This window comes from Amblyomma americanum, chromosome 11 (assembly GCF_052857255.1).
Source record: "Amblyomma americanum isolate KBUSLIRL-KWMA chromosome 11, ASM5285725v1, whole genome shotgun sequence".
In the NCBI taxonomy this organism is placed as follows: Eukaryota; Metazoa; Arthropoda; class Arachnida; order Ixodida; family Ixodidae; genus Amblyomma; species Amblyomma americanum.
In genome coordinates this window covers 67,124,084-67,150,868 of record NC_135507.1, presented here as the reverse complement: position 1 = coordinate 67,150,868, position 26,785 = coordinate 67,124,084, and the positions used below count along the sequence as shown (strand labels likewise).

Below are 26,785 nucleotides of genomic sequence, written 5' to 3'. Positions count from 1 at the left end.
CGCAATCTTTGTTTTTCTTTTTCTTGGGATGTCTATAATCTATTGAATTTGAGGCAGATAAGCAAGCGACTAAGTAAGCGGACATCAAAAATGTATAGAGGATGACGGGATACGTGAAGTGATACGATGTATTTTTCTTTTCCTATATAGTTCAGGTGACAACTCATTTCCTATTCTACGCCTCCTTTTCTGCTGTCAAGTGAAATGATATACACCTTCGCCACCATAATTATATATTTCTAAGGTCTAGTACACTCCCATTGAAACTGAAATCATTGAATGAAAGCAAATGACACCAAGTTTTTTATTTAACACTGATAGCCATCCCCCCTGTGTTGTTTATAGTTGCGTTCATAGAAATTCATATGCTACCAGTTTTCATACTGTATATTGTATAATTGACCTTTGTTGGCTATAGTTGTGTTTTAGAGTGTACTGAGCCGTTAGTTAAAATTCTAAAACAGGTTAAAAGGGTGTTTACCTTAGCATGCTTCAATGCGGTTGATTTTTTAAATCACAAATTTTACCAATTCGATATATGCATCAAATTTCAATGTTTAATGCGCAGTGCCTTTCGGGCTGAGGATTTATTCGTCCTGACTAATTTCTCCTAAGATCATTTGAATGTTTCAATCAACAAAAAGCACTTGTTAGGGTGTTGAGCTGATTGTATAAAGATAATTTTAGTTAAAGATGAAAAAACAGCGAATGCATTTATGATCCATTTATGATCCATAGCACACAACAGAGCAGGGAACTATCACAAGCGCTAATTTTCCACAAATTCTTTATTTGGTGCACACTGCACTTATACATGAAGAAAAGAACGATACCTGCCAGGTTAGACAAAATTTGTAAGCAAAAGCTTAAAAAGCACATGCAACACATTTCACCGGTTGACATACAGCTCCGAGTCCAAAAATGCCTTATCTTTTTTTGTGAGCGACAATGACAGACTGCTGACGCACATTACAGGTCCAGCTCTTTCGATTGCGGCAGCCTCGTTAATTTCCCTTGTTAATATATCCACATTTCTGCCAATGACCTCCCATTCTTTAAAACCAGGCTTGCATTTATGAGCAGGACAGTGCCGTGCCAAACTGCTGGAACCGCCATCCCTAACTTCCCTATGGTACTCGCTTAACCGCTCATTAAAGCATCTGCCTGGCTTCCCAATGTACGCCTTGCCGCATGAAAGCGGGATATTGTAGACTATTTCGTCAGTGGACTGCACGAAAGCGCGCTTGTGTTTGTCCCCTGTTTTGTTGTGCGCTATGGATCATAACGCATTCCCACTAGCCCGAATCATCACTTTGTTAAGTTATGAAGGACATTTTCCGGAAACAAATAAAAGTGTGCGTACCCTGTGATGCCTTCCAGCTGCCCTCGGCAACTGCAAAAAAGAACAAGCAATTTTAAATAAAAGTTAGTCTGAAAGTCTGCCTAATGACATCCTTCAAAGTAAGCCAAATTCCTCTTAGCACTTCAAAAGTTGGTCTGTAACGACATCCGAAGGCAGTGCATTGACAATTCTGCCATGCATGCCAGAAATAATAAAGCATAAGTACCACCTGCTTTGCTTTTGAGTGTCCTCGAATTCCTACTCTAGAAATGATCTCGACGTATTTACCATATTGCTAGCTATAGACAAGTTCGATTATTTCAGGGTCATAGACTGTTTAAGAACTAAGGAATGTTTGACGAAAACAGCCATTTTACAGTAAGGTTGGTGAGCGGTTTGAGTTTCTCGTCTGAGGAGCCCGGGACTGAATCCATGCCTCTTGGACTGCACTTAAATGAGGATGTAAATGCTACAACGCACTTGTGGACACTAAGGAAACAAAAATTGTCGAAAAATGATCGAAAACTCTCCCATGTGACCTCCTTCGTTGCCAGTCTGTCGCAACGGGACATTAAAACTTACATAGAAACAAACAGAACCAAACATATTAAGTGGTTACGAAAGGCTGTTGCTGCCTACCAAAGGTTTCACCTGTCGGTCAAGTGCACTTGTGAAATGATGCAGCGGTTTTGAGTGCATACCATAACCAGCAATGGATGATGCGCATGAGTATTTCATCCTTTTAGGTCACGTATTAACGCTTCCTCGACTAAATTTCTGTCATAGTGCTGAAGTCCTCCGATGAGTAGTGCAATTCAATTACTTCTAGCCACTTTCGTCACTCCATTTTTGCAAGGTTCTCGTTCATCATGTGATGTGAAAGTTCTCAGGGCTTATTTTCCTTTCGGGAGGATTGCCCACCGGTGGCATGGTTTTTTTTGTGCTGCTTTATAAGTAATTTCCTTTAAATCGATTGATTGGCACTAAAAAAAATTAAAAACATTCTCTTATGCCCCTTGGTTTCGGTGACTGTTGGCTTCCTTATATATATATATATATATATATATATATATATATATATATATATATATATATATATATATATATATATATATATATTGAAGGACGTTGAAGTTCGCCCTCTCTCCCACCGAATGACGTGCTGCCGAGACACCTGTCGTTCCGTCTTCCAATCTATCAGGCTGCATCCTATTACCATTCCTTTTCCTGTCAAAATTTTCTTGTATCCAGCAATTAACCGCCTGTGTCTTGGCCACTCCCCCGTAGTGGGTATGTGCCAGCAATGTCTGACGCCTTCCTTCCTTCCCTCTCTTGCCAGGTCCCTGTCTTGCCACCAACACCCTGACAAATCTGGTGGAGGTGGAATCGATATCATGTCCCGTACCCCAATGGTTAGCCAGCGCTCCAGACCTATACCCATCAAGACACCCGTCCACCTTGCTCGCCGCTGAATTCGAGGCTTACCAGTTGAGCCTGACCCATCGGGTATGTCCTCGGAACAACCTGGCGCCACCTCAATGCCTGGCGCATCCACCCCAATGCCTGGGACGACCACACCCTACTTCACGCTCCAGAACCCCCGCATCCCGAAGTCCTTCCACGGCGACATCTTTGAGGACGTGGAAGACTGGTTGCAGCACTACGAGCGAGTTGCCGCGTTCAACCAGTGGGACGACACCGCCCAGCTCAGGAAACTCTACTTTGAAAACCGTGAAGACCAGTTGTCCTCTTGGAGTGAGTGCCGGCATCGCCTCCTAGAAACATAGAGCAGCTCGGTTCGTTGCGAACGGGCAGACCGCGCTCTGCAGTCTAGTGGTCAGCTTCCAAATGAAAACGTTGCAGCGTATGTAGAACACAAGACGCGCCTCTTCAGGCGCGAGGACCCTGCAATGTCCGAGGACAAAAAGGAACGCCATCTCATGAGTGGCGTCAAGGAGCAACTTTTTGCTGGGCTTGTCCACAGCTCTCCCAAGACTGTCGCTGAGTTTCTCACGTAGTCTTTCAAGATTGAAAGGGTTCTTCAGCAAAGAGCGTCCGCGTATGATCGATCCGTGTGCGCCGCCTTCGTTCCCGGCGAGCTACTATTCCACGGCACCGACGCCTCTATGCTACGCGATTTCATACGTTAGATTGTGCGCGACGAACTCCGGCATCTGTACGGGGCCCCTCCCACAGCTCCAAGTTCCATAGCGACCTTTGTCCGCGAGGAGGAGCAGCAAGTGCTCCGGCCGTCCTTTTTTGCCGATAAGGCTCGTCCATCCCCTCCTCCTGTCTCGCCTGACCTTCGTCTCACCTACGCCGAACCCCTGCGGTGCCCTGCTCCGGCTTCAGCGTCCTTCGTTCCGGCTCCTGCTGAAGTTCCGGGGCGGTCTGCACCCATGCTGCAATACGTGAAAGCTCCCCGACCGTCCGCGCAAAACCGACGTCTGGCGCACATCCGACCGACGCCCCGTATCCTTTCACTGCGGCGAACCATGTCACCTGTATCGACTGCCCCTACCGTCGTCCGGGCCTCGAAGGGTTTCCCGCCGATTCTACTCGACCCTGCTATTCGAACGACCCCGGGCCGTCGCGATTTCCTTGAAGACCAACGTTGGCTTCAGTCTCGTCGCCAGCAGGCTCGATCCCCATCGCCCAGGGGTCGTCCTTCATCTGCCGCGAATTTTTCCCGGGCGGAGCAAGGCCGGTCGCCGAGCCCACGGCGGGAAAACTGCACCCAGCGTCCTTAGAGGGTAGGCTCGCTGGACATTGTTGTGCGGGGGACCCCCCCATCAACGCGGACACGACAAGCCGACGCCTCCACGGTTCCGAAGTCCACGGTCACCGTTCACTCCGACACAGCGACGCTTCGACGGTTTCGAGGTCCGCAGTACCCGCTCGCTTCGAATTGACGCTGACACATGACGGCGCCTCGACGATTACGACGCCCGCGCTCTCCGATTCCTCCAACGCACTGACGCTATTAGAAAGCACACGACACGCCGAGGAATTCCCGGTGGCAAAGCCTGCAGACAACGACGCCTGTGCCCGATCAGCCCCTCCAGTGCCTCCAACTCGCGAGCGGCTTTCCTTAGACATACCTGTGATACTGGATAGCCGCCACGTTCGAGCGTTATTAGATACTGGTGCTGATTATTCGATTCTAAGCAGCCAGCTCGCCACCATTCTCAAAAAGGTTCCCACGCCATGGGCTGCCACACATGTTCGCACTGCGGACGGTCATCTGATTGCACCTCTCGGCATGTGCACCGCCCGAGTTCAAAACCAGGGGTCCACATTTGTCGTCTGTTGTCTTGTTTTGAATAACTGTTGGCGCGACCTCACCTTACATGTCGATTTTCTGCGTGAATATGGGGCGATTATTGACCTTCGCGATAACAAGGTCACGTTTTCAGCTGAGAATGCTGTCGCTATCAGCAATGCACCGCGATCAAGAGAGACGCTTCGAGTTTCTACGGACATGAGACCGTCACCCTGCCGCCTCAAACCAGCGCCTTCATTACGGCTCAGTGCGAATTATTTCAGGATGGTGACGCCATCGCCGAAACCAACCTTTCATTACTGCTGACGCAAGGCGTGTGCGTGGCCCGTCGTCTGGTCCATCTTGATAGTGGCCAGTCACAGGTACTTGCTACCAATTTTACGCACGAGCATCGGCATCTTTTTGGCGGCATTTCCGTAGCCTTTGTCGAACGCATCTCCGATGTTTAGGAGTTCTCCTCAGAACCAGAGCAGCCTCCTTTCTCCCTCGAGAGCCTCGATGTCAACTCCGCGCTGTCAACCAGCCAACGGGAACAGCCGTGCGCACTATGACTCGAATTCAGAGAGTATTTCGCCTCCTCGTCGAAAGTGCGTCACACTACCATAGCCAAGCACCACATCGTGCCGTACGATGACGTACACCCAAGCCGTCAACACCTCTATCGCGTACCGTATACAGAGCGCGAAGTCATTAAGTCTCAAGTTAAGGAGATGCTCGAAGATGGCGTTATCCAGCCTTCCAACAGGCCATGGTCCTCGCCGGTCGTCCTCGTTAAAAAGAAAGACGGCATTTTGCGTTTTGCGTCGATTACCGGAAGCTGAACGCTGTCACGAAGAACGACGTTTACCTATTGCCATGTATTGACAACTCTCTCGACCGAACTCGGTGCGCTGGGTATTTTTCGTCCTCGGAAATAAAAAGTGGCCACTCGCAAATTGAGGTCGATGAACGTAATCGTGAGAAGGCGGCCTTATTCACTCCCGACGGCCTTTATGAATTTAAAGTTCTACCTTTCGGTCTTCGTTCTGGCGCCTGCCACCTTTCAGCGGATGATGGACACTGTCCTTGCCGGCCTTAAATGGCAGTGTTGCCTAGTCTATCTCGACGACGTGGTGGTTTTCGCCGACTCGTTTAGTCAACATCTTCAACGCTTGCGGACGGTCCTAGCAGCCCTTCGTTCAGCTAACCTGACACTGAAACCCCAAAAATGCCACTTCGGTTACCAGGAGCGGAAATTTCTCCGCCATGTCGCCAACGCCTCCGACGTGAAGCCCGACCCCGACAAGCTTGCAGCGATTGCGGGATTTCCACCCCCACTTGACAAGGAAGCACTTCGGAGCTTTCTATGGCTCTGCAGTTACTACCGGCGTTTTATAAAAAAATTCGCTGACCTCACAGAACCACTGACTAGACTCACCCGCGACGCCACACCTTTGTCTGGCCCCACGATCAAGACGTGGCTTTCGCCGAGCTCCGCCTGCGTCTTCAAACGCCGCCCGTTCGTGGCCATTTTGATGAGCGGGGTGACACTGATATACCCACCGACGCCAGCAACATCGGCCACGGCGCGGTTCTCGTCCAGCGCATGGATGGCGTTGAACGAGTCATCGCTTATGCAGGCCGCGCTCTGTCGCGCGCAGAGATTAACTATTCCGCGACAGAAAAAAATGCCTCGCCATTATTTGGGCCGCTGAGAATTTTCGCCCCTATGTTTATGGTCGCCCTTTCAAAGCGGTCACGGACCACCACTCCTTGTGTTGGTTGGGCAACCTGTGTGACCCGTCAGGACGCCTGGCACGATGGAGCCTTCGCCTGCAGGAGTTCAACCTCACTACTGTCTATAAATCCAAACATAAGCATGAAGACGCCGACACCCTCTCTCGAGCGCCTGTCGAACTCGCAACACCCGACACAGACGACGACATCAGTTTCCTTGGGGCTATCCATTCTTCTGATTTTTCAGCTCAGGAGCGTGCCTATCCAGTGTTACGACACCTCATCGATTACCTGGAAGGTCAGCCAGCCATCTTTCCTAAATGTTTTCTCGACACCTGTCGTCGTTTTCCTTGAAACGAGGCGTGCTCTATACGAAGAACCCCGGTTCCAGTTCGCGAGCGTACCTGCTCGTCGAGCCGACAACACTTCAAGAGCAAATACTTTCTGCGTGCCACGACAAACCAACCTCTGGCCATTTGGGATACTCTCGAACGCTTTCCAAAATACGCCAGCTGTTCTAGTGGCCCAAACTTGCAACTGTTGTTAAACGCTATGTGCAGAGCTGCCGGAAATGTCAGCGCCGTAAGGCCCCGCCGCTGTTGTGCTCGCGCTTCCTTCCTGCCTTTGAGTTCGGCGAATTTGGACATGGGGAGAATTCCCTGAGGACCACCGCGAGGGTAGGTGAGCCCTCTAGGGTAGACGTGGCTGGAATGGCGGAAGCAGCGACGATAATAGCGTCCCCACGTGTTCGTTCTGGTCCTCAGAGGACGAAGTACAAGATCAGTGTTGCCCTATTCAGTCACGCCGGGGTTGAACAATTACCCGAGTGCTGCACCTTCGACAGAGGTTCCGCGTTCCGGCCATCAGTACAAGATGTTTCAACCCCAGCTGGGAGATAGCCTGCATTCCTGTGTCACGCAGGCGCTTTCCGGGTCCACATGGGCGCGGTCCGGACACACATGCGCGCCCACCTGGCGGCCGCGTGGATGACAACGTGACCGGGTCCAGTTGCCTTTCCCTCGACCGAGTTGCGAGAGAACATCAGTACCGCCCTGCAGTGGGTGGTACCATCAGTGCCATCGTGTGATTGGACCTCATTCTTCGAATTGTATTCCCCAGCTTGGGATAATGGGAATACGAAGAGTATTTAAGGAGCTGCTGGTTTGGTACCAGAGGAGAGCCCCCTTCTTGAGAGATACCCTTTGCCGTTAAAATCTCCCGACTGCTAAGAAGCTCTCTTTACTGAGTTCTCTCAGTTTCCCGTACTTGTACATTATGTAAATAGTCTTTGTATAATGTTTTCCAAGTTTTCTTCCTCCGATCGTCCTCGTCTCTTCTCCGGCCAAGTCACGCTACCTGAATCCCAACAACTGGTGGCAGCTGTGGGATGTCCACGTGAAATTACCGGCTCCAACGGACCTCGGCAGCTACGGGATTGACGGGCGTCAGTTATAGCTTGGCAGGGTGAGTGCCCAATGTTTTCCGTTCATTTCGCCAGCCCGTACTAGCACAGGCAGACGCTAGGTGCGTATTCCTGTTGTATGGAAAATTGGCTTAGGGAAACTGTTTTGTCCACTTCAAGCTACGGCTTTTGTTTTAGTGGGCTTGCTAACGCATGGTGGTACTCAAGATAGAGAAGTTCAAAGTGCAGGAGCTGCTCGAAATTTGCCAGGAGCTGGGATTTCACTACGTTCTGCGAAACGAAAAAAAGAAATTCTCGAGGTTATGCGGCAGGAGGGGGTGACTACTGTGGAGGTCGACAAGGCTTAGGAAACAATTGTTGGACGCAAGAAAGAAAAAGAAGAGCTTCGGTTGCCTCAAGCAAGACGGGTGTCGTTCAAGCAGAAAAAAAAATTAGAGCTTCGGTTGGCTCAAGAGAGACGGGAGGTCCGTGAGGCAGAGGAAAAAGCGAGAGAACATGCTCGAAAAATGAAGGAGTTCGAAATCGCGTCGAACGGAGGGAATATGGCGCGTCTTAACCCTATTGCTTCAGTAGAGGAGCAATGGAGACAGAGATTGCAGGATCTCGTTTCACCATATCGCGTGGGAGGCGATATTGCACTGTTTTTGGTAAATTTCGGACGTGCATGCGGGAAGGTGCATATCGACAAGAGCGCTTGGTCGGCGAAATTACTTCCTCTCCTTCCGTACGAGGCGGCCGAAGTGGTGGCTCGCCTCTCACGGGAAGAGTGTGATGACTACGAGAAGGTAAAGAGCGCACTGCTTAGAAAGTACCGGCTTTCTGCTGAAACCTTTAGGCAGCGATTCAGGCAGGCAAAGAAAGGCGGAGAGTCGCATACTGACTTCGCGTACCGGCTTAAAGTCAACTTAAACGAGTGGCATAAGACCGCTGAGGTGCACGGAGGTCATGACAAGGTACTGGAGTGTATCGCACTTGAGTAGTACTATAGCACGATTCCAGAACATCTGAAAATATGGCTGCAAGATAGGCTAACAAATATAGACCTAGACAAAGCGGGATAGCTCGCAGACGAGTATTACGTTCGCCGAAACCCCCAAAGCAAGGCAGGGTACCATAACAGGTCAGGAAAGGGAGAAACCTATTTAAAGAGAATCCCCGACCGAAGGGTGCCACCAGCACGCCAGGATCACCGAGCAGAGGATGCGTGATCAAAAGGAGGAGGTAGCGAACAAAAGATTGAGTCATCCAAATATGCCGATTCGCCGAAACAGCAGGCACCTGGAGCTCACGCGTTAGAAGCGCGAATGCCCATTGTCTGCTATAATTGCAACAAAAAGGGCACATCTCATTGAACTGCAAACAGCAAAAGATGGCGTTCACGTGCATGCGAGAGTCGGAGGAAAACCTCAAATTGCTGGAGCCATACATGCGGAACGTGGTGATAAATGGCAAGAAATTCAGAGCAGTGCGGGTTTAAGTGATTACCATCGATGTTGCTCACCCGTGCTGTGTTTCCTCCACGGACTACACCGGCGAATGCGCCTGGGTTAAGCAGGTCGCCGAAGAACAGCGTGCATGCTTATCTATAGCAAATGTGACTCTAGAGGGGACTTTTGGCAGGCTAGACACAGAAGCGGCAGTTAGCGCGAACTTGCCGACGCACTTTCCCTACCGGTTTTCGAACAAATCGGAGCAGCTGCTGAAAGAGAAAGGTCTCTCTTTCACCTCTGGCTTGGCTTGCATGGCGCTAACACGTTCTCGAGCGCGAGAGCTCGCAAAGAAACTCGACTGCGTTCAAATAAATGAGCAGGTACCGAACCATTCTCCCGACCAGCCGGGGGATTCTTGCAGGAAAACTGATCCGTCTAAACCACATGAGCATGACCATGAAGGTGTTCCCAAACCAGCGGTAGCTCATGTAATCCAAGGAACTGCCGATTCCGTAGAGAACGGGGCAACAGGAACCAATGCGAAGGGTTCGACATTAACTCCTGCTTCGACTTGTTGGGACGAGTTGACTAAGGTGGATAGGAAAGCACTCATTGCAGAGCAGAAAAGCGACTCATCGTTAAGAGCTGTAAGTAATAATGTGATGCAATAATGTGAATCTGACGCCCGTGATTCTACAGCGCTTGGGCTAGTAACTAGAAATGGCAAGTTCCAGTCGTGCTGGTGTGCTGCAGTGGAACTGCAGAGGCATTTCCACGAAGGTGGGAGAGCTCAAGACCCGACTACAAATTCACAAGCTCCAGGTATGGCCATGCGGCTACAGGAAACAAATGCCTTGCCATCGATTCCAGGCTTCAGTGCCTACATGTCTCCTTCAATGATAGACCGTCGTGTACAAACTGCTGCTCCCCCGTGAAAGGCGGCGGTGTATGTGGACTCACGTTTTCCGCATGTACGTCTTGCTCTCGAAAACTGGTGCACGTCGTATCAAGAGGTAGTGGCACTGGCTGCGAAACTTAAGGGAACCGTTGGGGTCGTTTCATTTTACGTTAGGCCAGCCTGTGGTGCTTCCTCCCGTATTAATCTTGGCTGGTTAACAAGTGTCCGTCGGCAGTATCCCGGGTGTCCGATTTTAGTCGGAGGCGACTTTAACGCCCCTCACCAGGATTGGGGGTATCCCACGTCAAGCCCTCGTGGCAGGCGTGTGCGGGACGCCTTCACGGATGACCAATTTGTGCTGCTCAACCATCCTGGGACAGCAACATGGCCAGTGCGTCAAACTCGCAGTGCTTTACGTGGTGGTCGGGACCGGGTACTCCCTCCTGGCACATGGAGCCAGACTGTTGGGGAAGTGATTATCACCATATCATCATCGGTCTTCACACCTCACATTTCCGACCTTTACGCTACAAATGTTCTGTGAACAACTGGGACAGTTGCCGCTCCTGTATGGACAATCTCTCCTCAGATTCTTCGCCAATCCTTGTTGAGCGCATACAAACAGCGCTCAACAGTGCTACAACTACCACCTGGACTGATGTTGGTCGACCGGCACCAGCCCTCGGCCTTAACGTGTGGGCGGCACGCCGTAAATCCGAGCTGGCTGCTACAAGAGACCCTACTTCGTCGCAGGCACGTATGCGATTGCACTATCTTACAGCTAAGGCATGCAAATATGGACGCGACCTCTCTCGGCGGCAGTGGCATGCGTGGTGCGAACAATTTTCTGCAAAATCCTCGAATGCCTCTCTCTGGCGAGCATCCGTACAATGGAACGCGGTCGCCGTACGACTGACGCAGCGGCAACCGCATGCTTCGCGGCTAACTTGTCGCAAGATGATTTCGCCAAAGAAGCAGCGCGAAAGTTTTTCCCGAAATACGATGCTGTGGCTTCTTCATTCGCTAGTTTAAATATGACAGGCATCCCAGTGTAGTATATCAAATGTCGTCTGATGGCGACATAGATGGAATTGCGTGTCCATTCTCTATGCCTGAGTTGCTGGCTGCGATAGATGATGCGAAACGGAAAACAGCGCCCGGCCCGGACAATATTCAGTACGAGGTGTACAAGAACCTGAGTAGCGCTGCACTCCCTCAAATACTTGACACCATAAACAAAGTATGGTTGGACGGCGTAGTGCCCGACAGCTGGAAATCCGCAGTCGTGATTCCTATCCCGAATCTGCAGGAAAGCCTCCCACGGACCTCGCCAACTTGCGACCTATCTTCTTAACTCCTGCACTGTGTAAGCTGGCGGAGAAAATGCTAGCTACACGACTGTCATGGTGGCTAGAGCAGCACGGTTTTTATCACCCAGCACAAATCAGCTTTCATCCATATATTGGTACAGAGGACGGGTTGGCTGTCTTAGCATCTGCAGTTTTGTCCCATCATTTTTGAAGGCAGGAAATTTGCAATATGCCTCAGCGGCAAAGCGGTCGGATCATTTGTTTCTCTCTGCGGCGTACCCTAGGGATCAGTATTGTCGCCGACGTTATTTAATATTGCTTTCATCCCGCTGGCTTGGCGCTTACATGACATCCGTGACATAAAATTTCTTCAGTACGCTGACGATATCACGGTGTGAGGTACCGACCAAGATCTCCGTACTCAGGAGGCTGCCCATCAATCTGCCTTGGATGTTACCTGTAATTACGCATCAGCCATCGGACTTCAGCTATCCGTGCATAAAACAACATACACGTCAGTCGCCAACCGCTGGCGGCGCCGTAAACTTGCTGCAAGTCCAATCCATTTTTGTCTATCAGGAACCCCACTACAGGAAAGTCCGAGTGTAAAAATCCCTGGCTTAATGATTCACCAATCAGGATCAGCGACTGCATAGCATTCTCAGGCAAAAAGGCAAGCTATTCAGACTTTGCGTTTGATTAGAAGAATTGCCCCTAAAACTGGTGGCGCTGGCACGTTCGTTGCACGGCAATTGGTGAGGGCAGTTCTGAAGCCACGTATTGTTTATCAAGCCCAGTTTCAACATCTCACAAAAGCCCAATGGGATCGCCTTGAAGCCGTGAACCGAGAAGCTATGAGGACCATTACGTGCCTTGAACGCATCACAGCGGTCAAAGCTTTACAAGAGAATGCGCAGCTCAATACCATTGATGAGCTGGTGCAGCAGCGCCATGAAGCGCGCAGCCTTAAGGCCAGTCTATAGCACTCCACGCATTCACTGAGGACTTATGCAACGTCACACTCCATTGTTCAGCCGCCAACGCCAGTTCTTCTCCCATGGAAGTTTGTGCAGCTCAGCAACAACAAGCCAACAGATAAGCGCCGGCCAACATCTGCTTATTCGGCATCATTGCTTCGCCAGAAATTTGAGGAACAAGATGCCTACCTGCCTGAAGGATCCATTGTTGTCTACGTAGATGCAAGCATTCAAGACTGCAAAGCAACAACAGCTATCTACTGCCCGTGCAGACCTGCCCTGAATTAAACATCTTGGTTTCAGCTTACGGAACCCTCTTCGTCCTTTTGTGCTGAGCTCGTTGCAGTTCAAGAAGCACTCTGCTCTGTGGCCGACTTAATTATGCTCCCTGCAGCCCGCGTTGTCATCCGCACTGATGCCCTTAAAGCTGTCCGGTTGCTACGACGTGTTAGCTGTTGTCCCACGATATGTCAGGACATCCACCGGCTCGCGGCACGCATCCCGCAGCCAGTACGTATTGAGTGGGTCCCACGAGATCAGCTGACCTATCAAAGGCAGGCAGATTTAGCGACCCACCTTACCAATCCAAACTCATCACCGCCTCGGCTCCTTCATTTGCACAATTTTACCTTCCTTTCATCAAGAAAGGAACTCCTCCGGCGCCGCACACGTGCTCTCATCCCTCTGTGTGCGGTAACCCTCCCCCGCGGTCTTACCCGTGCAGAGGAGGTTGCGCTTAGGAGGACCCGGGTCGGGGTTGCCCTCACACCAGCCAACACTCGGAAGTGGCCTCAGTACCGAAAATTGTTTCCTCGGCCCGGGTGTCCGGTATCTAAACACGAGGACATTGAGGTCGAAATTCATCACTTACTGTGGGACTGCCCAGCTCTCAAGCCTACAAGGATCCGGCACCTGCTGTAGCAGGTCTTTCACCAAGCAGCCCTTCTTCATACATTACCTGGACGCAGGGACCGTACCATCGGTCTTTACTGACCTTCATCAAATCCGCTAACCTTTTTCTATGCATTTAGATCATTCATCACACCTTCACCCATCATTGATGCCCTTGGGCAATAAATTTCGCTTTAGAAAAATAATGTGAGAGATGGAGTCGCCAGAAAGAACATCAGCTTACATGAAAAATCAGGCATTCTGTACCGGAAATGCTGCGACTAAAGGGGCGCGCATATGAGCAACACCTGGTGCCTGAGAAGTACCGGCGGCAGCTTCTAGAGCTCGCACACGGAAATGCATTGGCGGGCCACCTGGGCACAAAGAAAACAAAAGCTTGATTAGCCCTCGAATATTACTGGTCTCGCTGCTGGAAAGATGTGGAACAGCTTGTAAGATCTGGCGACACCTGCCAGCGGGTCGGCAAGTCGACGGATAAATAGAAAGCGCCCATGACACTAGTTCCCACCATTACAGAGCCCTTTCGGCGTCTTTTAATAGATACTGTCGGCCCACTGCCAGTGTCCAACTAAGGTTGTCGCTACACTCTGACCTCACTGTGCGTGGCAACCAAATTTCCCGAGGCCATTCCCTTGAAGGAGCTAAGTTCCGCACGTATTGTTGACGCCCTTATGTGATTTTTCTACCGCGTGGGGTTCCTTGCAGAGATGCAAAGCGATAACGGGAGCGTGTTCACAAGCTGCTTGAAAACAACGTTCTTTGAACGGTGTGGGATTAAAATAACCCGCAGTTCCTTTCACCACCCTGAGTCAAATCTAGTCGAGCGTATGCACTCAGTGCTAAAGGGGATACTTAGGTCTCTTTGTGTAGAGCATAAAGGAGATTGGGAAGGCTGCATTCCAGCAGCACTCTTTGCAATGAGATCCGTCCCTCACGAAAGCACAGGATTTAGCCCCGCTGAACTTGCCTACGGGCGTGACGTAAGACCCCGTTGCGCATGCTGAGGGAGTCATGGGATGGTTACGGAGAGGATCCCTGTATAGTGAAATATGTCCTGAAGCAATTGGAAAGACTCGAGAAAACCAGAGACCTCGTGGAAGCAAATTTCAGAGCAGCGCAGTACTGTCTAAAGTGTACCAGAACAAATCGGCAAGCAAGCGCACCTTTAAACTTGGCGACCAGGCGATGTTGCTGCGTCCGTCAAAAAGGAACAAGCTTGAGGTACAATGGGAAGGGCCAGCTAAGGTGGTGTCCAAGCTTTCGGACACCAACTATGAGGTTAAATTTTAAAACAAAGACAATCGAATAATCCACAGTAATTTTATGAAGCCTTATGTGTAGCGTCAGGCTATGGTTAACATGGCGCTGAACATGTTAGAGGAAGAGATCTCAGACGTACTTTATTTCTCACATGAGGACGAGCAAGCAGCGAATGAGCCACTAAATTCAGTCGACAGAGAGCCACGTTTGACGGATAGTCAACGACGAGACATGAAAAACGTCGTCCACAACTTTGAGGCGGTGTTTTTAAACAAGCCAGAAAAAACAACCCTCATCGAACACGATATTCAGCTGTCCAGCGAACAGCCGATCAGGAGAAAATCGTACCGTGTCTCTCCAAGACAAAAGGAAATCATTGATACAGAGGTCCGCCGTATGTGCCAACTTGGCGTCGTAGTGCCCTGTGAAAGTAACAATAAGTCACCAATCATTACTGTAGAGGTTCCAGGCAAGGATCAGAGACTTTGCGTGGACTACCGGAGGCTGAATTCAATCACAGTGGACCAGGCCTACCACATTGCGAACATCGAGGAGAGGGTTGAAACAGTCGCTAAATCAGAATATATATCAGCACAGGATTTAGTTCGTGGTTACTGGCAGGTGCCACTCACTGAGCGCGCCAGCAGGTACGCAGCATTCGTGTCTCCGGCGGGCACGTTTCGCCCTGTAATGTTCAGCCTCGGCTTGAAAAATGCTCCGTACTGTTTTTCAAGGTAATGGACCAAGTGCTGCGGGGACTTGCAAATTTCGCTCTCCCGTACCTTGACGTCGTGGTCGTTTTCTCACAAAACTGGGAGGAGCACATTGAACACGTGCGTATTGTGTTGACCCGACTGCTTGAGGCTGGTTTAACGGTAAGGGCAGGAAAATGCCACCTGGGGTGCGCCGACGTGAACTATCTTGGACACGTGGTTGGACGAGGCGAACGCAGACCTGCAGAACTTAAAGTGGCAGCCTTGGTGGAGTACCGTCACCCAACCACAAAATATGAACTCAGGGCTTTTCTTGGCCTAGCAGGCTATTATCAGCATTATGTAGAGGGATACGCTGATTTAGCCAGCCTCCTGACCGACGCGCTGAGAAAAAGTGAGGCTATCAATCTTTCTTGGGACCAAAAGAAAGAGAAGGCATTTCAGAGTCTGAAAACGGCCCTAAGCGAGCGTCCAATTCTGGCAGCGCCAGATTTCTCGAAATCCTTTATCATACAATGTGATGCCAGCGACCGCTTGTTAGGGGCTATTCTTTGCTAGGAAAGCGATGTCAGGCGCACACGGCCCGTCTTTTACTTGAGCCGCAAGCTGAGCACGCGAGAATAGACATATAGCACGTTTGAAAAAGAATGCGCATGCCTCGTTTGGGCTATAGACAAACTGGCATGCTACGTCTCCGGGTCCCGTTTCACAGTAGAAACGGACCACTGCCCTTTGACTTGGCTGCACAATATGTCGCCCAAAAATGGTCGTCTACAGAGGTGGAACCTGGCACTCCAGCACCACAGCTTCGAGGTGTGCTACAAGAGAGGCAAGCTACACACAAATGCCGATGGTCTAAGCTGAGCGTTTTATCTGGTAAATATTTTACCAAAAGGGAATGTCCCCCCAAACTTTTAGTTTTAGAGATTTTTTTCATATTCTCTTCCTAATGGAGAGCGTATATCTCCCACTTTCTTTTGCAGTAATGTTGTTCATAATTTGGTAACAAACCTAGGAGTACGTTTTCCTTTTTTCGACCAAGGATAAGTAAGAGCAATTGGTGTAACGTGCCTTGACTCTGAGGTATTGGGGCGGGAAAAATGGAACGCCACGTCGGCCAAATCCAGTCACCTATTCCCGCACCGCGTGCCCTCTAAGCACCAACCTGATTTCATTTAGCGAATTTTTTCCCTTCGAAGTGCGCCTCGAGCGGGAGCACACGCCTTGGACAGGTGCCCTGTCTAAACTCCTCGTCGAGAGACACCATGTGTTCATTCAGGCAAAACATTAGATCTCTGCAAGTTTTAGTTGAAGCTTTTTTCTAAGTGCAGTTTTGGCCCTGAGTTTTGGTCTGGCGGGATGAGTGGGTTCTGAGGGCACTTACTTTTGTCGGGTGTGGTTTGGCGTCTGTGATCCCTTTTGGCTAGCATTGCAGAGAATTTACCAAAACGGCCATCTGACTAGGGTAAGCGATGCCGAGCTTCAGCACTTAAGGTCATCCGAAGACTCCCAGAGAGCATCTGTTTCCTGGCACGCCCAGTCAGCCGAGCTACGTGTGAGCAGTTCATCTTCCGGGCGCAATATCTGCCGGCGGGGGTGCTGTTGTGCTCGCGCTTCCTTCCTGCTGTTGAGTTCGGCGAATTTGGACATGGGGAGGATTCCCTGAGGATCACTGCGAGGGTGGTTGAGCCCTCTGTGGGAGACATGGCTAGAATGTCGGATGCAGCGATGACAATAGCGTCCCCACGTGTTCGTTCCGGTCCTCAGAGGACGAAGTACAAGATCAGTGTTGCCCTCTTCAGTCACGCTGGGGTTGAACAATTGCCCGAGTGCCGCGCCTTAACAGAGGTTCCGTGTTCCGGTCATAAGTATAAGATCTTTAAACCCCAGCTGGGAGACAGCCTGCATTCGTGTGTCACGCAGGCGCCTTCCGATTCCACATGGGCGCGCCCGGACACACGTGCGCGCCCACCTGGGGGCCGCGTGGACGACAACGCGACTGGGTCCTGTTCCCTTTCCCTCGACCGAGCTGCGAGATAACATCAGAACAGCCCTACCGTGGGTGGTACCATCAGTGCCATCGTGTGATTGGACATCATTTTTCGAACTATATTCCCCAGCTAGGGATCTGGGGAATACGAAGAGCATTTAAGGAGCTGCTGGTTTGCTACCAGAGGAGAGCCCCCTTAATGAGAGATACCCTTTGCCGGGAGAGACTCCCGACGCCTAAGAGGCTCTTTTTACTGAGAAGCACTCTCAGTTGCCCGTACTTGTACATTATGTAAATAGTCTTTGTATAAAGTTTTCCAAGTTTACTTCCTCTGATCGTCCTCGTCTCTTCTCCGGCCCAGTCACGTTACCTGAATCCCAACAACTGGTGGCAGCGGTGGGATATTGCTTCCTGAATCTCAACACCACCAAGCCTCCGGGGTTTCTCCAAGATATTCCACCACCACGTTCCCCTTTCGAGCAGGTTGGCATAGACCTTCTCGGACCTTTCCCTTTGTCATCGGGTGGCAACCGGTACATCATCATTGCCACAGACTACCTCACTCGATACGCCGAGACCAAAGTCCTACTTTGTGGCACAGCGTCCAAGGTTGCATATTTCTTCATGAATCAGATCGTACTTCGGCATGGCGCCCCGATCTACGTCATTACCCACCGAGGGGCCTCCTTTACTTCCCAGATAATGGCCCAAATTTTTCAGCTAAGCGGTACGGCCCAACGTAAAAGTACTGCTTACCACCCGCAGGCAAATGGGCTGACAGAGCGGCTTAATAAGACCATCAACGTTTTAAATAAATCATCAACGTTTTAAACCGCAGCAGGTCAGGAGAAGACAATCAGTTGAAAGAATATAGCATTCAGTATTCCGCGTACAGCACCTGTAAGGCCGCGGCGCCAGGTGTTAGAAGCGCCTACATAGACAAGTGACTTTTGAAATTGTCGACTAAGTGTGGATATAGATTCCCACTGGACGTAAATCTATACCAGAAAGGATGCTAAAGCAGTTATTTGGGCCTCAGAGTCTGCTCCTGCAGTCATGTAGCATCATGCACAAACTGAGGATGGCTGTTACAGGACTATTTGTAGTCAACAGAAGCCCGAAATTGTTCCTCTTGCGTGCAATCAGCGTTGTCGTTTGCGAGGGCAGGCTAAGTTTGTTTCCTATTAATTTTGGTACGCATCAGTTGGATACCTCTTCCCAGAAAGATATTGGAATGCCGCGTTTATGACAATAGTCGCTCGGGGCTTGCTCGTCTTGAACACCACTCGTGTTCGTGTTTTACATGAGGATGAGTGGATTTATGTGAACTTTCCTTTGTAAAATGGCATTTTTCTGGGCCAGTTGGTATGAATCCATGATTTGGGCCAGCATGAACTTTGGGACACAAATTAAGAGAGACACGTGGAACACGGAACACACTGCTGACCTGTCTTGACTTGGAAGTGAGTTGAACTTCCCCGAGGGTTACTACGGGGATCTTGCCTTGGTTGGGAGGCGTGTTCTTCGGTCTACACTGCTTTAGGACAGGGATGTACCTTCTAGTCCATAGGAGCTTTGTTGAGTGCTTGGCTAGTGTTAAAAGGTGTTGAAAGGCGCTGCGTGTCAAGTCCACATCCTTCAGCGCCTTTCAACACCGCTATCAGCTTTAAATTGAGCACGGCCGACAGCGGCGTGCATTTTGTTTGACGACCGCCGAGCACGCTCGTTGCTACGCAGCCGCCGAGTGATTCAGTCATTGTGGGCGCAAGTCAGCCTAAACAAAGAGTCACCACTTCGTGACATGGTATGAGAAAGGCTCATTTTGCAAAAAAGCTCTGTGTAATAAATGAGGAGAAATATTACGTAGGCTGGGTTTCAGCTTTCATTTGCTTCATATGTTACAATTCTTTAATACCTTGTCTCCTTAAAAACACAGCTCTTGGGAAGAAGAAGGCATTTGCCAGCATTCCAGCGTTGCCTGAATCTTTGCTGTTTACAAAGAAATTTTTGAAGATTGACAAAGATAACAAGAATATCCTGCTTATGGGTGCAATGAGATTTCAAGCTTTTAAAAATCGCCAATAAGTGCTATCTTTTAAAGAATGGATGTGATCGAGACAATGCTTGAGCGGTATTTCAAGATTTCAAGGGGCGTTAAACTCGCGCAGCTACGTTCACGACGCGTCACTCTGTTTTAGTTACGGCCGCGCTTTACCGGCAGTAGAAAAATAATGAGATAGCAGATTGTCGCTTCATGAGCAGTCAGGCTATTGTAAAGAAAGCCCATTTAGACTTTTGGCGGTGTTCATGGAATGTAACAAGTGACATAAAAAAACAATCGCAGCAATAAAAAAATCCAGCCACACTTTGTACATGCCTCATAATAAACTTCACATCTCCAACCAACAACCTTAATTTTAACCCAACGTTTCGAAGCCGGCTCAGCTCCTTCATCAAGGGTGACTGAGGGCAGTAGCTAGCGTCTTTAAGTATGAAGGCGACGATGGGGTCAAAGGAACGAAAGCTGTGATGCGAAAGGCGTGGGGGAGAGGAGGAGGATGGGTTAAGGTTGTGAGTCCCATTGTCGCATTGTGGGGAGGCGGCACAATGGCGACTTTTTTTCGTTTAGTTAAAGAGCGAAGTCGCTGGGCATATATACTGGGGGCACGTTTCCTTTTGTGCAGTTGATGTTGTTCGGAGTGGTTTGGTTGTGCCAGGATTCGAGATGTGACAGGATTTTGTACACGCCGCACCCTGAATAATAAAAATTATTAACACAAGGTTACAATGCTGTAATGCGTTTACGGGTTCGTTGAATGATCGTTTATGGCTCTACATGCATATGTAACAGTCACATTCGAAATTTAGGCGCAATGACTGACTCGATGGTTTTAAGAAAAAAAATATCTCTGTCACTTCAGTTACTTTAAACCTACAAGTACAGTCAGAGTTAAGGAGACGCTGGACCTAATGAAAGACCAGTTAAGCAGGCTATTCACACTTAGAACTTCCTGTGTCCGCATTCACCCGTACGTACTGTTTTATGAACGCGCAAAGAGACGTTACAGAAGGAAGACTTCCTTACCAACAAAAGGTATATGTATATAGTGACAAAAATTCCAACAGTGTGAAGAACTGCGCGCCGAACATTGCTTGGATGAACGGTCGCAGCAGGTCAGCGAAAGTTTCGAAAGCTAGATTATAGATGTACTTGACTTATAAAAACTTGTAAACGTCCAGAAGTCGGAAGCGAACCAGATTAAATGCATCTTCAAGAGAATCGACGACGAGGTCTTTCAGATGTTGTTAGCATGCGACTTGCAAATCATTGCTGATGGCGTCGCACCACGCCAAAATTTCGAGGAACTGGGCAAACAGAGCATCCTGACTCGTGAGCGCCCCAAGGAGGCTGAGTCACTTGCTGGACTGAGGTCCAAAGATGCCTCCTCCCCGCTGCTGCGACTGATCAAGAACTTGGTTCGCAAAGCAGAGGCGGGCCACGTCCCCCTTCTTCCAAGCCCCCCAGAGAATACCACCAAATTTGGCTCCGACTCTCCGACAGCCATCAAAGAGGAAGCTGCTGAGGATATTCCGACCACCCATCCGGCAACAACTGTCGCCGTTCCGCTGCCATACACCGAAGTCGTCACCTGACCCCGGCCACCGACCTCGCCTTTCCTCCAGCAGATGTCCTAGCGGCGGCACCTTACCTTCGAAGGGCTCTGCGAGTCAGCAATCTCTGGCGCACCGTCGACAACCGGCCTAATTTCTACACTTGCGGAATGCCTGGTCATGTGGCTCGGGTATGTCGTCATCGCCTTCAAGCCTCAGCACCACCTCCTTAAGCTCCTCGAAGTGGCCTTCTAGGAGCCAGTACTCCGCGTGGCCTGAGCCGCCATCAAACCATAATTTTTCCCTGGACTGTTCGGGCCTCTGTGGCCACTGTTCAGCTTTGCCACGACGCCGCTCCTTCCCTTAGCGCGACGTCGCCTCAACACAACTCAAGATGAAAACTATAGGTGCCGCAGTTTCTGGGGAGAGAACTTCACCACCGTCGAGCCTCCAAAGGTTTCATCGATCTCCTCCTAATCTTACCGAAGTTTCTGTCTTGGGCGTTTATGTCATGGCGCTTGTGGGCACGGGGCTGCTATTTCTCGAGAGGACGGTAAGGTTTGTGGCTCTTTCAGGAAAATGATTACGCCAACTGCTGGATTATCACTGCGCATGAACAGCGCTGAGAACATCAAGCCGTCAGCAGCATTTAGTAGTCGAGTCATGATTCAGGACTTCCTTTATATGGCAGAGTTCGTAGGGCTGTGTTTCTGTTTTTATCCTATTATTCTGTGCTGGGAGTTTCCGTGGCGCCATGACTCTATAATTGACTGAGCATGAGCTGAGTCGAGTTCTCTTCTCTGCCCAATCCTTTGCCAAGTGCTACTCCTCAGGATTTTGTTCTCGTCGCCATCCATATTAACGGGACAAAGATACACGGGTCCCAATTGGCTCCGTGCATTTTCAACCTGACCACTGTCCGGACAGCGAGTTTCTATATTAACGAGGCTTGAATGCACTGAAAAATTTGGTCTCCAGAAATACTGTCCATAATTCGGGTTGTCCATACTAACAGGGCGCGTATTAAAGGGGCACAAGTGTATTTATTTCTCTTACGACCTGAGGAGACGTGCAGGTAGGAATCAGAGAGAACTCAAGAATGAGAGCTTTTAATTAGAGAGCCAGGGTCCAGGTAACAGAGCCAGAGCGCCTCGAGAGCCAACCACCGCTTCGTCGTCGTTCCGAGTAAGCGTGGAGGCTGCGCGGCGCGTTAGGCACGTGGAAATACGTAACGTCACTGATTGGCGGCGGCGTTTCTTGAAAGATTTGTTATTTGTGACAGGAAGCGAGGATTAGAAATATTTATGGTGGCATGTAACGAACCCTCAGTTTTAGTGAAAAACCTTTGCGGATGGATTTACCTGTTATGTTCAGCAGGACGACACCAAGGAGGAAATGGATATCTGTAAAAGAGACTACAGTTTAGTAAAATTTTTGTGCACACTAAAAAAGTCACGCGTGACGTATTAATCAAAGCTTAAAATTGTAAAAAATAAGAATTTTCAGCAGGTCCTGTGAAGAGACCTCGAAGCCGAAGCAAGGTGATCTCCATGCACTTTTGAAGTGCAACTTACGCATTTCATGGCTGTTAATTGCCGAGGTTGCGCTTGTGGGAAAAACTATTGGGTATATTGTAGTTACGCTACGAGCATAACTGAAAAAATATACAATGAAATGTTTACAAAGACGCGGGAGTGCGGGGAGGGGGTTGAGGGAATCAATGATATGAGACAAGCAGCAACCAGACGGAAAGGTATCGACGCAACAGTAAACAGATTGTGCTAGGATTCACTTTTTCCTTCACGCATGCCTGTGGTGCGGATACGAGAAATCGTCATAGAAACATACGTGGCTGCCTTAGAGGTGGTCCCTCTAACTTCCGACAGCAACATGTGATTTGCGTGCGTTATGAGGGAGATGTGTTCGATATTATGGACGGAGCCGAAAACATTGCGGTGTATTTTGGAAGCATGTCCAGACCTGGCGTATGAAATTATATTTTGGGCCGTAATAAAACCTACCAATAACAAAAGCGAGGCAAAAAGATTGGGCAAACATATTGGCGATCAAAATACTGCGCCGGCACAAACGTCATGCGATTTAGGTGAACGATTGTTAAAAGAGAGGTCTCACCGCTCCCTTCAGAAACTTGGAGGCTGATATAAGGGAATAAATTTAAATTAAGGGCCACTCAATGGGCTCTAAAAAAGTGGTAGGTGTAGCGTTAAGACAAAGAAAGTGAGCAGGCGGGTCAGAGGACAAACGTGGATTAGTCATATTCAAGTCGAAATTAAGAGGAAGAAAATGGGATGAGCAGGGCATATAATGAGAAGTTAAGGATAACGGGCAGAATTCCAAGACAGGGCAAACATAGCGGGGGGCGGCAGAGAATTACGTGGGCGTATGAGATTAAGAAGCTTGTGGGGATAGGGGCGGCAGAGAATTACGTGGGCGTATGAGATTAAGAAGCTTGTGGGGATAGGGCGGCCGCAGCTGGCACACAACAGGATTAAGTGGAGATATGTGGAAGAGGCCTTTGTCCTGCAGTGTGAGCGCAGCCAGGCTGATTATAGCGATGACAAAACGGTTATTTAATACGAGCTATTCATGTAGGCAAATGGCCCATATCATGGCCTACAGGAGAATAATGTTATGTTAAGGAAATATGATTGGGTTGTGGCAATCGGCCTTTTATATCGATTATCCGAGTCGCCTGTATTTTCTTGAAAAATGCTCCCAAGGTATCGAAGTGGTCATCAAAGACTTTTTCGTCCCCAAAATGTCAACAATGCTGCTTGTTTTTTGTGTTCGGCGTGATCAATCCGAGTAAGTTTATTCAATTTTAGTTTCTGTCGACTTGGCAATGCTTCAAGTTTTGTCTTAAATGCTTTTTAATGTGAATATTTTACGAATAGAGTTTACACAAAAATATCATGTTAGATGTTTTAAAATATTTCTGTAGAAAGACATCTTGAATACAGAATTTTCAAGATTGAAATTAGGACTGGAAAATATTTAAGCGCCTAATAATGATTTTCAGATAGTTTGTAAAAAAAAGTTTGCACAGAGAACTAAGGTGTCTTAAGGGGAAGAGGTAGATTCAAGACTTTTCATTTCATGTTTTCATCCAACGAAACCTTTCTAATCCCTTTTCTTGCAGTTTAAGCTGCGCTCCCAATGGTATGACACCGCAACAATTTTACTCTGCCATGTTGTTCTTAGCCTTAGAGAATGGGACTCAAGACAAACATGCCAACCAATCTGAGTCCCCTATACTTCCGATAAAGATTCACGGCTGTTAAATCTGATATAATACTAGTTGCGAAACGCATCCTGATTGCTTAACTATGAAATGTGTACTGTTAGTCGTTGAATATCGGCACCTTGTGCCTATGTCACTGCTTTTTCACGCGGCTTTAGCCCAATCAACATAAATAAATATTTCTTTTACTGTGTTTTAATAATGATTGCATAACCTATACATATATGCAATTTGAAACATCCGTTATTCTCCAGTCACATCCACGACCACCACCAACTGTTCTTCAGCGAGACGTTCAAGAGACTGTCTACTGTCGGAAAGTGCATAAAATTATACGCATATTCTTCGGGATATAACACTATGGGGAAATAAAGGAGCCAGAACCATTAGTATTCGTGGGAATTTAGGTTTACAGTGGCCAAGGAAGTAACTGCTTACTACATGACTGCGCCACACTTCCTCTTTATCGCGGACCACAAGCAGGATGCCTGGAGTGAGTTTACTGCATCGTACAACTATGGTGTTGCATTGTAAAGACTGAAATGCTCTTTAAATAATTTTGGTGTGGCGTACTTTTCGCGCTTTCAATAAATTACAGGTGTTTTTATTGTTTGCCGATATTTAAATATATAATAAAGTGTGTCCAGAAAATAAAAATAACGCAGCCCCTCTGCTTGAAGCTGCCCTGCGGACGCCTGTGCTCCGGCTGGTAAAAATGGTTGCTACCTTGTGTGATAAATATTCAGAGTATTATTTGATTGAGTGTTTTTAAAACCAGCCTATTGCTCTGAACTAGAGTGGTAATGAAACATGTGTGTATTGGTTAACATCATGTCCATTCCTGCCACTCCACACAGCTTAATCGATACGCCTCATGGTGCCTACCGAGATGTACAGTGGCACTATTCTGGCAATATTTTGCGCCCCCTGCCAATGTGCGCTGATGCCCGCTACCATGAGAGAGCGATATTACCAAGTAAAGGAAATGGTGATTAATTTTTTTCGGCTTTATTTCTAAGCTCTACTGCTAGGTATTTGCTTAGTTGGCCTAAAAACTTTCCGCTTAAATATTTTGCTCATAAAAAGCAGTACACTGTCTATTTAACTGTTCATTTTGCAAATGTTTCCAACGGATTAGAAAAAATCAGATGATTGGATGAAATCACATGAGTATGATATTTCATGTGACTTAACTTTTGATATGTCTGAAATATGCTACTTGATTGGGATTTCTGCTGTGAATTTTTGCCGTTAAGTGCAGAGCACTGCGTGCCTAGATTTGTTGTTCGCACCTTCTGCATATTACGCATCACCCTCCTGTAGCTGGTGATCGGTATCTCATAAACTAATCTGAGGGCTGAGCGTCCTCATTTGAGGTAATTGCGCGCATTCCTCTTTACGATGAGAAATGGTTGGTGATACTGAAATCGCCGGATCTTCTGCCAGCAGCAACTTTTTGTTGCTGCTGCATCCTGGTGCTTTGTCTGAGAAAATGATTTGAGTTAAGAAACAGCGTACATTACTTACATATTGCAGCCATCAGATGAATTGGTTGAACGCGCCAGTGATGATTCAAGTGGTGTGAATTATTCGGAACCTGCCGCGAGTTCTCTGGTCTCGCTTACTGGATTGGTCTTCATGCTTGAACGCTCAAAGCGTATTTATGTGGATAAAATCTCTGCACTTTCATCCGAACACAAAGGAGCGCCTAAGAAATTCCAGCTATAAGGTTGAATGTCCTTGTTATTCAGCTTTGTCGCGGTTTTTGCTTTTCTAACTTCGATGAGAAATCGCTATTTATTAATAAGGAGAGACAGCGAATTTACGGTAGAGAGACTGTGAATGTCCTGTCAGTGACTCTGCACGCAGGAGTCACCCTGAGAACTGATTTCGTCCAAAGATGCAATGCACAGATTTTTATTATCTTTTTCAAGAAATGTTGATATAATGAGGCAGCTGTCTCCTAGACCACGACGAATGCCGTGTAATCATTCCAGAGTGCAAGAGCCGCAGTAATTGCTAAAGAGCCGCGTGCTATCGCGGACCAAACTTACTGAACCACTCTCCAAGCTCTGAACCGTGCCTCAGTGCATACACGCGTCCCCTGACGATGCACTCCTGTGCAGTGTGAAAGGCAGGTAATGCGCTCCTGCACGATAATGCCACGTACATGGTGAAATGATATATATGTGAATTATGCACAATACTGGGCAAAAAAAAACTGAGAGCTAGCTAATCCGTATGACTGTAAAGTAATGGTTCCGCGTTTTGCCGACAGACTTACGAAACAATTAATAAACACCCTTAGAGAGTCCCATTTGCGGATTGGGAATCATAAAACATTTTGTAATAATTTCAGTGCGAAAACTGTTTTTTTCTGTAAACTGCTGCACAACATTATGTTCAAATGGTGAACAAAGAATGTACTTTATTATCTGTTCTCAGTTTCAATCCAATGCATCTCTGTACTCCTGCATTCCCGTAATACAGTTTCCTTCGCCTTGCATAAAACCTAGATTGCATGCCACTTGGCCTCGTTCTTCTGTTGTCACTCGTCACGAGAATGCCCATTACGGAGGGGTTGTGCCACCTTCGAATCTTCATGAATGCTTTGGTTAACCCTGCTGTTCATACTGAAGGCATATCTGTCTTCGTTG

At 48.5% G+C, this 26,785-nt stretch overlaps 1 long non-coding RNA gene across 1 annotated transcript; it reads right to left on the bottom strand.

The window, feature by feature from the left end:
* Window positions 1-1,361: 1,361 nt before the first annotated feature.
* On the bottom strand, window positions 1,362-25,760 carry LOC144110600 (uncharacterized). Its single transcript, XR_013309882.1, has 3 exons — window positions 25,656-25,760; window positions 22,228-22,269; window positions 1,362-1,393 (listed from the first exon to the last, which is right to left on the bottom strand). It is a non-coding gene; the product is annotated as an uncharacterized LOC144110600 (long non-coding RNA).
* Between the last annotated feature and the right edge of the window lie 1,025 nt (window positions 25,761-26,785).